Genomic DNA, 9911 nt, shown 5'->3' with positions numbered 1-9911 from the left:
CTGTAGAAGATAAAGAAAATCATATGCTCATTTGTGTCAAAATATTAGAATCTGAAAGAAAAATTTAAAATTCAAATTACATGATCAAAAAACAAGTAAAACCAACAAATTCTGGCAATTAATATGATAGGCAAAGTATGAATATTTTTAATAAATAAGTGCTGTGAAATAAATCAGTATTTAGCTAGTAAACTTGTATAGAAAAAATAAGCATAAACCATGATCATATAATCTGTATTGAAAGAAGTGTAAATGACTAGTAAACACAAGGGCAATTTCCTTTTTTTAATTTTTTTTTTGTTTCATTAGTGAAACACCATGAGGTACAACTGTAAACTTACAAGTTGTTGTGCTTGGGTTTCAGTAATACAATGATCGGGTACCCATCCCAGCACCAGTGCCCATTCTCCACTCCAAGCAATCCCAGTATCCCTCCCAACCCCCATCCCCATCCCACCCTGCCTCTTTGGTAGGGCACTCCCTTTTGTTCTGTCTCTCCCTTTGGGTGCTGTGGTCTGCAGAAGAGACATTGGGTGGCAATCCTGTTCGGTCCTTAGACTACTTTCAGCAGGCATCTCCCTTCCTGGGCAGATCTTCCCAGCACCCTTTATTGGGTGCTCCCTTCTCTATCTGCGCTGCCTTTACCCCTAGAGAATGCAGTTGGCCTCTAAGCCATGGAGTGAACAACCTGATATTTATCACAGCTGTTCTTGGTTTTTAGTCTCTTATTTTGATACTTTATGTTACCCAGATGAATGCAAACTTTCTATGTCTGTCCCTCTCTTTCTGACTCATTTCGCTTAGCATACTATTTTCCATGTAATACCACACAAGAGCAATTTTCAAGCTCACTAGTAGACAAAGATCACAAATTAAAATGAGAAATTAAAATTTCCCCTCAAATTACAAATATTTAAAAATCAGGTAATATCATTTCCTAAAGATGATCAATATATCCTAGATATATTAAAGAATCTAAGAAAAAGTATGCCATGAATGTATAAAATATATGCAGATAATTTATTTGATTGGACCCCAGACTTAGTATAGGGATTAAAGCAATTACCATGCACAGAGTCAGCCCAAAATTAATGGCTGGGTCCACCAGGAATGACCCTTGAGCACAGAGTCAGAAGTCCCAAGCACCACACACTATGGCCCAAATACCCCACAAAAACAGAAATATAATTTATCACTTATTACTATAAAATACAAATGTATTATAAAGTCCATTATAAAATGCATTATAATTTTTTAAAATGTATCACAATGTACAGATTTCTATACCACACATATCACTACTTAGACAATGTAAGTAAATACTATTAAAAAAACCATCTTCTTGGTCAATAGCAAACTATCTAATAATTTGGGGGGCTTTCAAAAATTATAGAGGAATTAGCACACTTAACCTCTATGTTACTCAAGTATCAGTTATATGTTTTTCTTTTCTTCCTTTTCTGTGGCGAAGGGAGCGCACCCAGATGTGCTCTGGGCTCACTTTTGACTCTGTATGCAGAGGTCACTTCTGGAAGGCTCAGGATTCTGGGGATTGAACTCAGATTCGCTGCATACAAACCCTCTACAAATTGCAGTAACTATGTGGCCCATATGTTTCTTTTTAAATAACATTTTAATAAAACATTTTAAATAAATTTTTTAAAAAACATTTTTAATGAAATATTTCATTCAAAAGATTAACGTAGAGAAATACTCTTTTAATGATTAAAGTAAATTTAAAAATTAGAATAATACTTGGTAAAGCATAGGAACACAGCAGAAATATATGATGAAATATATGATGGTATATATCTTATTTGTAAATTTGTAACTGTAACACATTGTCATTTTCTATTTCAAGGATGAGATTAATCCATAGAGTAGATTCGTTCACTCACAATACTATATTCTTTCCTGGATGCTTTTTAAAACTACTTGCCAATGTGCCTGTTTCTAAACTTTTTGAGTACTATAGCCCTGTTTGCTATTGTTAGATCTTTCTCTTGTTTTATTTTTACTTTATGTTCCAATCTTAATGGTATCACCGTCTACTCAGTCAACCTATCTAAACCCTAAGGTCTCTTCCAATTTCTCCTGCACAAGTTTCTGCCTTCTGACAAAAGGGAGGACCTCGGAATGCTGACATAAATCTAATAACCAGGGCGGCAGGAGATAGTGTAGTGCTTATGGAACTTGTCTCACATGCTCTCAATTTGACTCCCAGCACCACCTGATTGCCAGAGTATCAAAGGCTGTATAGCCTCAGAGGACCCCAAGCACCATGGACATGTTTTCTGAGAATTGCCTGTGGGGCCCCCACACCTCCTGAGCATTGCTTTAGAGACTCTCTCAGCAACCAAAAAATATATAATGTCAGAGAAACATGTACTTGTCTTAAATAGGGACCCTCACTTTTGGTGAGTTTCACAAGGAAATATTGCGTGAAAACGTAAATCAAAGATCAGGGGAGACAGTGTAAATCATGTGAGTACAGATCATATATTTGGTGAAATGTGTTAAGATTCAGATGCCTTAGTCTTCGTACCAGGGATATTCCTTCAAAAACACCCCCATTTTACTGGAAGGGTGCTAGAACATTATATGACTGAAACTCAATTATGAGCAACCTTGTAACTATGTATCTCTTGGTGATTCTAATTATTAAAGTAATTTTTTTAAATGCACCCATCAAAGTTACCTTTTTACCACTAAATGGGAAAGATACTTTCTAATACTTATCCTCACCAAAAGCTCAACAGAGTGTGACGATTGCCAAAAAATGTCCTCCCTTGCATTTTTGTCATGATACTTATTAATACTTAACTCTTCGGTTTTTTCCCTCTTCTCAAGCCAAATCTTTACTCTCCCTTGCAAGCTCCTCAAACATTATCCATTCAATATTGTTGCTCTTTGCCACTGCTTCTCTTGACTTCTTGTCCATGAACTGTTTCTAAAACATAACATACCTGCAATTACAGTATTCATGCCAGAGACAAGCATTGATGTATCTTTCGGTTTAGCATTCTTCAAGCTATTGGCACACAGGTGAGTAACATTTTTTTTTCCTACTGAGAACACAAAAATAGATATGCTGGTTTTGAAAGTTCTATCAGTAGTCTGAGCTACCAATTAAGGATATATATTTTTAAATTTTTATTGAATATCTGTGAGATAGACCATTACAAACTATTCATAATTTGCTTCCAGTCATACAACGATCCAACATGCTTCCCTCCACTAGTGTGAATTTCCCACCACCAATGTCCCTGGTTCCCTACAACATCCCCCAACACCCTACCCCACCCCCAGCCTGTCTCTATGGCAGGCTCTTTAAATTCTTTCTCTCTCCTTTTAATTTTGTGCATTATTGTTCTCATACAGGTACTAAGAGGTCATCATGTTTGTTCAAGAAATTTAGTATTTTTATTGGGGCGTCACATCCGGCGATGCTCAGGAGTTATTCCTGGCTCTGCACTCAGGAATTACTCCTGGCGGAGCTCAGGGAACCACATGGGGTTCTGATATTCGAACCCGGGACGGCCGCATGTAAGGCAAACATCCTACCCACTGTGCTATCGCTTCAGCCCCGGAATTTAGTATTTTTATCAGGAAGGTAAGGCTGGAATTGCTTTGAGGTATGGACATGACTGATGCGGCTTCCATAAGTACAGGGCAGTGAGGGTGGGCTGCCCATCCTGACTCAGAGAAAGCCTAGAGATTTCAGTCACAAAACCCGCATATCCGAAATTTCAGCTGTTATATTTCAGTGAAATCCATCCTGAGACGATGTAATGAGACTAGGGCATGGTGGAGATTTTGGTTTGTGGGAGCAAGTGGCTGCCCTGAGTTCTGGTTGCGTGGGCAACAAACTAACCTGCCTCCCTCCAATTTACCCTAGTATGTTCTGCCGAGTGCAGGTCCAAGGTTAACTGTGACTTTTGATCTCTTTCAAGATTTATTTATGGGTCACTTAAGCAAGACCAATACATTAGCTTGGATAGCTGAGCCAGGGGTGGTTTGTGAACATGACTCCCACATATCTTTTGGGAGTTTAATTTCTTGGGAAACTTAGTCCTGAGGTGTTGGGATCCAGCCAGAGGCACAGTGGAAATCTGGGGTTATCAGGCAGCATGATGGCACCATTAGACTGTAGATGCACTCAACTCGAGGGTGCAGGTTGACTTCCTGGAGGCACTGCACCCCCAGACTAACAAATATTCATTGAATTAATGAACGAATAATCAACATTTTCACAATGTGTCACTTTATTGCATTTTAGAAGGGTAACTTCTAACAGGGAAATCATTTTCATGGTATAATCAAGACCTCCGGTTCATTCTTAACATATTTAATAAAAGCTAAACATTTTGGAAATTCATACAAAGAAATTCTTTATATTATCTGTCTTCATAATCTACTTGTAAATTACTCAGATATCACCGTTTATACCACTGTTCTTAGCATAGAAATTTACAGATAGAAAGTGTTTAGTAAAATTTCATTTTGGGGGCTGGAGCAATAGCACAGGGGGTAGGACGTTTGCCTTGCATGCAACCAAACTAAGTTCGATTCCCAGCATCCCATACGGTCCCTCGAGTACCGGCAGGAGTAATTCCTGAGTGCATGAACCAGGAATAACTCCTGAGCATCGCAGGGTGTGACCCAAAAAGAAAAAAATTCATTTTGGCACTTCTGTTGAATATAGTACTGGAAGTAGTTGCAATAGGAGTTATATAAAAAAAGATATTAAGGGCAGTCATGTAGGAAAAGTAGAAATCAGGCTCTCACTATTCACAGAAGATGTGATACTATATTTAGAGAATTCTAAAACCTCTACCAAAAAACTCCTAGAAACAATAGATTTATATGGTAAAGTTGCAGGCTATAAAATGAATACCCAAAAGTCTATGGTTTTTCTATATGCAAATAATGAGAGAGAAGAAAGTGACATGAAGAAAGCAACCCATTCACAATCATGCCTCAGAAAATCAAGTATCTCAGAATCACCTTAACTAAGGAACTGAAGGACCTATACAACAGAAAATAAGAGGACACGAAGAAATGGAAACATATCTCCTGCTTATGTATTGAGAGAATTAACATTGTCAAAATGACAATACTCCCCAAAGCATTGTACACATTCAATGTGATCCCTATAAAGATACCCATAATATTCTTCAAAGAAGTTTATCAATCACTCCTGAAATTCATATGGAACAACAAACGCCCCCGAATAGCTAAAGCAATTCTTGGGACAAAGACGATGGGAGACCTCACCTTCCCCAACCTCAAACTCTATTATAAAGTGATAATAATTAAAACACCATGGTACTGGAACAGAGGCAGAGCCACCTACCAATGGAACATCATTGAATATACTGACACACACCTTCAAATATATGTTCATCTAATCTTTGATAAGGGAGCAAGAAATGTGAAGTGGAGCAAGAAACACTTCTTTAACAAACGGTGCTGGAAAAACTGGACAGCTACATGCAATAAAATGGGCTCAAACCTCTACCTAACAGCAAGCACAAAAGTCAGATGAAAATGGGTCAAAGACCTCAACATCAGAACAGAATTCATCAGGTACATTGAAGACAAGGTGGGCAATACCCTCCACGACATTGAAGCTAAAGATATCTTCAAAGATAACTGCGCGTGCCCAGAGAGGAACCCAGGCCCTTGGGGGCGGGCTGTACCTGTTGGAATTGCTGGCGTGGATGTGGCGAGAAAGGGACACTCCTTCACTGTTGGTGGGAATGTCCACTGGTTCAGCCCTTCTGGAAAACAGTATGGACGATTCTCAAAAAATTAGAAATTGAGCTCCCATTTGACCCAGCAATACCACTCCTGGGAATATATCCCAGAGAGGCAAAAATGTATAGTCGAAGTGACATCTGCACTTGTTTGTTCATTGCAGCACTCTTTACAATAGCCAGAAACTGGAAGAAACCTGAATGCCCAAGAACAGATGACTGGTTAAAGAAACTTTGGTACATCTACACAATGGAGTACTATGTAGCTCTTAGAAAAGATGAAGTCATGAAATTTACAGACAAGTGGTACAATATGGAAAGTATCATGCTAAGCGAAATGAGTCAGAAAGAGAGGGATAGACATAGAAAGATTGCATTCATCTGGGGGATATAAAGTAACAAAGTATGAGATTAATACCCAAGAGTAGCTGAGATCAGCACCAGGAGGATTACTCCATAACTTAGAGGCCAGCTGGGTATCCTAGAGGAAAGGGCTGTTCAGATAGAGAAGGGAGCACCAAAGAAAGGATGTTTGGAGGATCCTCCCAGGAGGGGAGATGCATGTAGAAAGTAGACTTTGGACTGAACATGTTTGCCACTCAATGCCTCTTTTGCAGACCACAACACCCAAAAGGAGAGAGAGAACACAGGGGATTGCCCTGCCACAGAGACAGGGGGGATGGGGGGATGGGGGTGGGAGGGATATTATCCATGGTGGTGGAAAATGGGCACTGGTGGAGGGATGGGTATCTGATCATTGTATAATTGAAACCAAAGCACAAAAAATTGTAAATCTACAACTTTAAAAAAATAAAATAAAATAAAGGGGAAAAAAAAAAAGATAACATGCCACTGGTCAAAAAAGTGAAAACAGAGATGAACAAAGGGGACTATCTTAAATTAAGTAGCTTCTGCTCCTCAAAAGAAACAGTGACCAGAATACAAAGACAATCTACAGAATGGGAAAGGATATTCACCCAATGCCTATGTAATAAGGGGTTGATATCAACAATATACAAGGCACTGGTTGAACTCTAGAAGAAGAAATCATGCAACCCCATCAGAAAATGGGATGATGAAATGAACAGTAACTTTCTCAAAGAAGATACCAAATGGCCAAAAGGCACATGAAAAATGCTCTTCATCACTAATCATCAGGGAAATGCAGGTACAACCAACAAAGAGATATCACGTCACACCACTGAAACTGACCCACGTCCAAAAGAACAAAAGCTACCGCTGTTGCCGTGGATGTGGGGAAAAAGGGACTCTCCTTCACTGCTGGTGGAAATGCGGACAGGTTCAGCCGTTTTGGAAAACAGTATGAACGGTTCTCCAAATACTAGAAATTGAGCTCCCATTTGACCCAGCAATATCACTCCTGAGAATATAGCCTGGAGAGGCAAAAAAGTACAGCCGAAATGACATATGCACTTGTATGTTTATTGCTGCTCTGTTCACAATAGCCAAAATCTGGGGGAAAAAACCCTAGTGCCCAAGAACAGATGACTTGTTAATGACACTTTGTTTCATCTACAGAGTGGAATACTATGCAGCTGTTAGAAAATAAGAAGTCATGAAATTTGCATAAAGTGGATCAACATAGAAAGTGAAATGAGTCAGAAAGATATGGACAGACATCGAAAGATTGTACTCATCTGTGGAATATAAAGTAACAGAATAAGAGACTAATACCCAAGAATAGAGTGATAAGGACTAGGAGGTTTGCTCCAGGCCTTGGAAGCCGACATCACATGCTGGGGGGAAAGGCAGCTCAGATAGAGGCCAGAACACCAACTAAAGGGTATTTGAAGGACCCGCTCTGGGTGGGAGATGCATGCCAAAAATAGACCATAGAGCCATTCTTTCTGCCCCACCAAGATCACGATTTAACCCCCACAAGAGGCTATCCAGCAAGACCACAGCCCCAGAGGCATATGGATCCAATTCGGAACCCAGAGGCTTTTGGCAGAAATGTGACTGAACTATGCATTAAGCTACGGCACCATTCTCCCTCAGGTGGGAAAAGGTATTGTCGCTTCTGCCTTTCTCCCCCCTGGCGGCACGATGCCCACCACCTCAGAGATTATTCGACAGCCATGTATGAGCTAGGGTGACAGGGCAACTACAGTCTCGTGGGATTGGGGATGAGGGGTAAAACCAGCCCATTCGTCCTGCCAGCCAAGACCATGAGTTGCCCACCACGAGTGGCTCTCTGGCATGCCATGGCCCCAGAGAACAAAAGAGAATGCCCTGCCACAAAATCACGTTTGGGGGCATGGTGGGAGGAATACTGGTATCATTGGTGGTGGAGAACGATTTCCTTGAGCAGGCACCAGTTACATCTCCATTCGTCCTAGCCCTGAGATTTTAGCAAGTACCACATTGGAGGTTTTTTCACGGTCAGGGAAATGAGGTACTTCATTGTTACTGGGTTTTGGCATATAGAATACACCACGGGTAGCTTGCCAGTCTCTGCCATGTAGGCAAGATATGCTTGGTAACCTGCCATGTTCTCCGAGAAAGAGAACTGGACAATATGAGTTGTTGTCTTATCAACAAGATCCAGTCTCTGGATCTTGGCCATTGATGGGATTACATGGATCCAGAGGCAGTCCGTGGGTGTAACACTTAGCTACTTCAAGATGTGGGATCTGGATGGAGGAGGCCCATTTTTGGTCTGAGCAGACTTGAATATCTCAGCCCCGGGACCCGCACACCTGGGTTCCTCTGCCAGTAACTTCATGCATGAGGCTCCTTCAAGTGTGGTGAGAGTGGTCTTAAGCATACCTATTGCTGGTTGCAGAGGTCTTCAGCTGTCAGGTCTCTGCACGGGGTGGTGAGGGAAACACAACCCACACCCTTCAAGGGGCCCCGGTGAGGAAAGCCAGGTGCGGCGTCAGGAGACTGTCATTTCAGAGATATTTAGACTTAATTTTAGATCGAAAAGTACACATCACTCAAACAGTTGTATGTGCTTAGTAATAAAATATTACAAACATGTTCAATCACCTAAGAAAGCCCATTCTGCTCAGAGAACTAGATTTTTAATTACAGGTCTCTTTTGCCCATGTGGAATGACTGAGAATCACTATGAGTAGATATAAAACTCACTATACACACAAAGATGCACACAGGTTACTTTGAGTCATCTGTGTTGTCATCTGTAGTCTAATGTGTCTTGGCCATTAGACTACATTGAGCCCCCTCTTATCTCCTTTACAGGAGCCTCATGAGTCTCACCTTCCCTTCAAGTTGAACTTGTAGTACGGAGGAATGAAATCATCAATATGCTTCTCACCTCTTCCTTCAGGAGAAAAATCCTACTTACTTTCAAGGTGGTTAAAGTGCGGACAACGCAATCCACCGTTTTTTGGAGATGTACACGGGACCGAGGTGAGAATATCAAAAGGCTCCAGTTTAATTTTCTTAATGAAGGTTTCAGTGTAGAGCATTAAACAAGACTGATTCACCATCTTCCAAAAGAATTATTTTGCAAAACTGATGCCCTGTGTATGGTAAAAGATAATATGGTAAAAAAAAATACTTTTCCTTCTGGGACATTAATGTTCTAAATTTATCACTTCAAGCTGCTTTGAAATACCTTCCTAGATTGGGAATCACTGTCTGCCATAGGAGTGAGTAAGGACAACACTCAAAGAAATCAGAAGAGAAAAATAGGGAAAAAAATCAACTCTTATACTCAGTTTGGCAACACATATACTAAAATTGAAATGATACAGAGATTAGCATGATCCTTACACAGAGATGACAGGCCAACTAGTAAAGTGTTCCATATTTTTGTTGCATTAAGAATTAACAGGGCTACTTTAAGCTAAGACAAGCCCCACAAGTACTCCAAATTTCAACATAAAGATAGCAAAAATCCCTATCACAATGACCTCTCTCAATGTCAATGGACTAAATGCACCAATTCGGAGGCACAGGATGGCAGGATGAAATAGAAAACTGAACCCAACATTCTGTTGCCTGCAAGAAACACATCTGAATAATCAAAGCAACCATGGGCTCAAAGTCAAAGGCTGGAAAACAATTCTTCAAGAAAAGAACACCTCCAAAAAGCTGCAGTGGCAATACTAGTATCAGACCACATGGACTTCAGGCTAAAAGTTATAAGAGACAGTGAATGTC

General features: G+C 40.3%; 1 pseudogene; it reads left to right on the top strand.

Annotated features, from left to right (window-relative positions):
- The first annotated feature begins 9465 nt into the window (after nt 1–9465).
- Nucleotides 9466–9562, top strand: LOC130022997 (uncharacterized; annotated as a pseudogene).
- Nucleotides 9563–9911: the final 349 nt, after the last annotated feature.

The sequence above is a fragment of the Sorex fumeus genome, unplaced genomic scaffold (genome assembly GCF_029834395.1).
Source record: "Sorex fumeus unplaced genomic scaffold, SorFum_2.1 ptg000021l, whole genome shotgun sequence".
Lineage (NCBI taxonomy): Eukaryota > Metazoa > Chordata > Mammalia > Eulipotyphla > Soricidae > Sorex > Sorex fumeus.
The sequence above is the reverse complement of the archived record's forward strand: the minus strand, read 5'-3'. Positions and strand labels throughout refer to the sequence as shown.